This window comes from Mustelus asterias, chromosome 13 (assembly GCF_964213995.1).
Source record: "Mustelus asterias chromosome 13, sMusAst1.hap1.1, whole genome shotgun sequence".
NCBI lineage: Eukaryota > Metazoa > Chordata > Chondrichthyes > Carcharhiniformes > Triakidae > Mustelus > Mustelus asterias.
In genome coordinates, this window is record NC_135813.1 from 65,647,813 (window position 1) to 65,653,812 (window position 6,000).

Genomic DNA, 6,000 nt, shown 5'->3' on the forward strand with positions numbered 1-6,000 from the left:
ATTTATACATGTATTTTTGAAAACATATTATATTCCAAAGATGTGCGGGCTAGGTTGATTGGCCATTCTAAATTGCCCCTTAGTGTCCTGGGATGCATAGGTTAGAGGGGTTAGTGGGTAAATATGTAGGGATATGTGGATAGGGCCTGGGTGGGATTGTGGTTGGTGCAGACTCGATGGACCGAATGGCCTCTTTCTGCACTGTAGGATTCTATGATCTCTCTATTCTGTAACCTTGGCCAATAACAAACTGATCTAAGGCATGATGGGACGTAATCAAGTAAAAAGAACCACATTCTTTGGAATAATGCAGCGACTGAGTGAAGGGAGAAAGCAACTCTTTTCAGTGTGGACTCCAGACAGTCCTAGAGATCTCAGACAGTTTGAATAAATGGGTCATACATTACACCAGATAGGAGTTGTCTAGAAAGTATCAGGTAACTGTGAGAAAAACTTCCAAAGTTCATGAACCCACGTAGTCCCATGCTGTCAGAGGGTAAATGTTATTGGCCAAGGTAAATAATCCATTCTAATAATGATTGGCTCATACTCAGCTGATGTGAGCAAAGGCGTGGGCAAATGACTTTTGAAAATTATATAATTGTAATACTGAGAATAATGTAATCTCAGAGTGATTTGGAACTGCCCAATTCTCTCTGCTTCGTATGTTGGCCAGGCCTGGAAAATAAAGAAATGTCTTTAACCAGAATACTGTCTTTGTGAGTCTTTAGGTTAGCTGAGCTGTAATTAAGTGAAAACCAGTTTAATACTTAGCCTCTGAAAAAAGCTCCAACACAGTGGAAACAGGATCATGGGATATTTTTAAGAGAGGTGGATAGATTTTTGTTGGGCAAAGGAATCAAAGATTATCGGGGGTGGATGGGAATGTAAAACTCGACACAGCCAGGTCAACCATTGAATGGCAATGTAAGCTTGAGGGACTGAATGGCCTACTTCTGCTCTTATTTCCTACGTTCACATGTTTGTAAAAAGGAAACAGAGAAAGGAAACTGACCCTTTCAGTTTCTAAGGAAACAAAAACTGAAATTGAGATTTGGAAACCAAACCTTCTAGGCAGATTGAAACTGGTTAAGGTTATATACAGGGACGCAAAGCCATCCAAACTCAGTAGCAGCAGTTGATAAGTCCAGTTGTGAAGTACAGGTAGGCTGAAGAAGACAGAGGCCAGATCCAGAAGCTGAGAATAGGTTACTGCAGCCGTTTTCATTGCTTAGAGATAATACTGATGCCCTTATGCCATCTGGACTGAATTAAGGATGTTCTGCTGACTTGTGCCAGTTTGGTGAAGATTGTACCCGTGGAACTGGGATTGGTTGTACGCTACTATTGGCCGGGGATCAGGCTACATCCCAGAAGAAGAGGACCTGGAATTCTTTGTGAGGGAGACAGAGCTTTCAAGGACTTTGTGGCTGAATTTAATGACCCGCATGCTGCGTGGACCGCTGAGCCAACTTTTAAGATTTGTCTTAGTTGTATCTAAGATTTAATGTGTAACTTATAAGCAACCACAATTTGCCTGTTAATTCATGTTTAATGTATGTCGATTATGAATATTAGAGTACAGAAGGTTATCTAAGATAGTATTTAGTGTCTGCTTTGTTTGATTTTTATATAATAAAATTTCTTCTGTTTTAAACTGTGGAGTCTTGTGGCTTCATTCTTTTAATAAATAACTGGGATTTAAAATTCTTTCTACTTCAGAAAAGTTATTGAACTCGATCATGGTCATAACAATATACCTTAGCCCCAATGTCAGAACTCCCCAGCCTGCAAAATTTCCATTTCACACTGTATCCGTCCTGGTGCCTTCCCCCTGTGAGGTTCCCAGTTATGATAATCTGAGGTAGCCCAAGCTCATTCCATAGAGGAAGATTAGGCAAAGGATATTTTTTATCACATCAGTACACTCTAGTGTCAAGGTTAGGAATAAAAAGATCGTCCTCCCCACCCCATGAAAAGTTAATCTATCTGTTTATAATGATGAATTGTATTGACAAGGTGGATGTTGAAAGGATGTTTCCTCTTATGGGTGAATCCAGAATGAAGGGGTGGGGGTGTGAAACCATTTTAAAATGAACACACCTTAACCATAGATTCTGTAAACTGACTGCTGGAAGTACCAACTACTCTTTAGCGTCTAACACCAACACAACCACATGGCTCAACACACAGAAGTGTTTAGCGGTGCAGAGATATGAGCATCATTTCGTGACCTATTTGACCTCCCCAAGGTGTTTGATGCGGTGAGTTATTCAGAAATATAAAAACACAGCAATTATACAACTGAAAGAGTCAAACAGGTGCAGTCAGAAAGATAAAAGCCTACAATGATGAATGTTAGTTTTTTATTCTCATCAGTACACATAAGGCATGTGAATTTAAATGGTTGGAAGTCATTCTTCAATACATATTTTAAACATAATCTTATACTGGTGCTCATAAACAAGTTGCCATAAACTGCACAACTTTCATCTTTTAAAACTCAGGTACAAAACTTTATGCAAGAAGGTTTTGAAACGATAAATTGTATTATTGCTCCTTTTATTTGTAGAAGGTAGTTGAAAATTTGGATGGTTTTGTAGTTTTTGACTTATTATCACGTGTTAGCATACAGTGAAAAGTATTGTTTCTTGCGCGCTGTACAGACAAAGCATACTGTTCATAAAAAAGGAAAGGAGAGAGTGCAGAATGTAGTGTTACAGTCGTACCTAGGGTGTAGAGAAAGATCAACTTAGTGCGAGGTAGGTCCATTCAAAAGTCTGACAGCAGCAGGGAAGAGGCTGTTCTTGAGTCGGTTAGTACATGACCTCAGACTTTTGTATCTTTTTCCCGACGGAAGAAGGTGGAAGAGAGAATGTCCAGGGTGTGTGGGGTCCTTAATTATGCTGGCTGCTTTTCCGAGGCAACGGGAAGTGTAGACAAAGTCAATGGATGGGAGGCTGATGTGCGTGAAGGACTGGGCTTCATTCGTGACCCTTTGTAGTTCCTTGCGGTCTTTCATATGCAAAGAAATAGTGTGTAACCAATGCTTTTTCCAGTTGTGTAATCATTATGGAGATATACAAAACACTCCTGAAAAATATTCTAACAAAATGCATTGAGAAACGGGCTTTGGAAATCTCTGGCTAAAACACAGTGCTGGAGGAGAAAAATAACTTTCAGAATATGATCTTGCCTGCAAACTACAGTTCAAAGTACAGAGGAATAAGTTAACTAGTACCTTGAAAGAGACAATCCCTGCTCCACAACTATTTTTTAAAAAGTGGCTTCATCAATCAATTACCTTTCATTGGTAATTTAAATCAGGGTACCTTTAGTCTCACATTGATTTTGAGATTATTATTTCAATAAAGTATTATCTTAATAAAGTTGTTAATGAAGTAATACATTCTTGATCCAATACAGGCTATGCCTACTACTGAACCTTGGTTTGGAGACCAACATCTTAATTCAAATTGTCAATGGCAGTGGCACTGATAAAGGAGAAGTATATTCCCTATAGAATCACTAGACAATTCTAACTGTGATACCAGAACTTAGAATCACAGTAAAATTTCTGGCACAGAAGGAGGCTATTTGGTATATACACGGTGGCACAGTGGTTAGCACTGTTGCCTCACTGCGCCAGGGACCCGGGTTCAATTCCCAGTTTGGGTCATTGTCTGTTCGGAGTCTGCATGTTCTGCCTTTGTCTGCGAGAGTTTCCTCCAGGTGCTCCGGTTTCCTCCCACAGTCTAAAAGATGTGCTGGTTAGATGCATTGGCCATGCTAAATTCTCCCTCAGTGTATCCGAACAGACGCCAGAGTGTGGCGACTAGGGGATTTTCACAGTAATTTCATTGTAGTGTTAATGTAAGTCTACTTGTGACACTAATAAAAATAAAAAATAAAAATATATACATATAAGAGGTATACTTAACACCAAAGCTCTCAGTTACTCCTTGATATAATGCTGTTAATATTATGCAGAATGCCCTATATTGTGGCACCTTGAATTCCTGTTTTAGAGACATCACAGAATAAGAAGTGCGCAGACACTCATAGTATAGCTGCATTAATTCCCAGTACATTGGAACCTGTGTCCCAGTTAGTGTTTCCAGTTAGTGTTCCCAGTACATTGGAACCTGTGTTCCAGTTAGTGTTTCCAGTTAGTGTTCCCAGTACATTGGAACCTGTGTTCCAGTTAGTGTTTCCAGTTAGTGTTCCCAGTACATTGGAACCTGTGTTCCAGTTAGTGTTCCCAGTACATTGGAACCTGTGTTCCAGTTAGTGTTCCCAGTACATTGGAACCTGTGTTCCAGTTAGTGTTCCCAGTACATTGGAACCTGTGTTCCAGTTAGTGTTCCCAGTACATTGGAACCTGTGTTCCAGTTAGTGTTCCCAGTACATTGGAACCTGTGTTCCAGTTAGTGTTCCCAGTACATTGGAACCTGTGTTCCAGTTAGTGTTATCCTTTACCTCTAGTGGCAACAGTTTGTAATTCCTACCAAAAGCTAATGCAAGTCCTTTGTTTTTTTAAATTAATTCACAGGATGCAGGCATTGCTGGCAAGGCCAGCATTTAATACCCATTCCAAATTGACCCTGAGATTGTGGTGGTGAGCCACCTTCTTGAACCATTGCAATCAGTCAGATTTAGGTACACCCACGTTGTTGTTAGGGAGGGAGCTTCCAGGATATTGCAACAGTGAAGGAAAGGTGATATGTTTCCAAGTCAGGAGGGTATGCGATTTGGAGGGAAATTGTAGGTGATGGTGCTCCCATGGGTCTGTTGACCTTGACCTTCAAGGTCGAGCAGCAGCTTTGGGAGGTGCTGTTGGAGGAGCCTTGGTGAGTTGCTGCAATGTAGTTATTACACAGATGCACTTTTGTGGAGGGAGTGAATGTTTAAGATGGTAGATGGGATGTCAATCACCCCTATCCTGGACAATAAAGTGCCCTGGATGGTGTCAGGCTTCTTGAGTGTTAAAGTTTATTTATTAGTCACAAGTAGGCTTACATTCACACTGCAATGAAGTAACTGTGTAAATCCCCTAGTTGCCACACTCCAGTGCCTGTTCGGGTACACTGACGAAGAATTTAGCATGGCCAATCCACTTAACCTGCACATCTTTGGACTGTGGGAGGAAAGCGGAGCACCCGGAGGAAACCCACGCAGACACAGGGAGAACGTGCAAACTCGTGTTGGAGTCGCAGTCATCCAAGCAAGCAGAGAGTATTCCATCACACGCCTTGTGCCTTGAAGATGATGGAGTGGGTTCGGGGAGTCAGGAGGTGAGGTACTCACCATAGAATTCCCAACCTCTGACCTACTTTTGATGTTTGTAGTATTTGTGTGGCTGGTCCAGTTAAATTTCAGATCCTGTAGAAAAATTACCCATGGGCCATGTATTGTGTCTACTGAATTGCATTTGCATGGAACCCCACTGGGATAAGGCTGGGTAGAAGTTGAGCCCATCTTTATTCATAGTCATTTTCTCCAGTGTTGGTCATAACTTGAATTAACAATCCTCAATTCTTTTCCCCATTTTCCTTAATTTAATCCAGGAATTGCACAAATTCTGCAGCTGGGAAAGTAGGTGAATACATTTATTAGTTTTAGAAATTTACTGCTGTTGTCAAATAAATTTGAATTTAGTCTGAACATGGAAGCTCTCATAATCCATACGATGCATATATTTATCAGTGAATGAATTATTAGGTTGCAATTTGCTGACTGCTTTGTGTGAAACAAAATGGTTTTGGACACATCAGTGCAAATATGGTATTGCAGAATTGGTATGCAGCTCAAGAATGTGATTCACAAGCGCACAAGAGCTGGCTGGAGTGAGAACCTCAATAGGGGACCATTGATTTAAATTCACAGCAGGTACAGTATAACTTCAGCCTGCTAAAAATCCACAATTTTAAAGTGAAAAGCAACTCACAGGATTCCCCTGCATACATTCATATTGAATTCTCTATACCATAGAATCCAGAA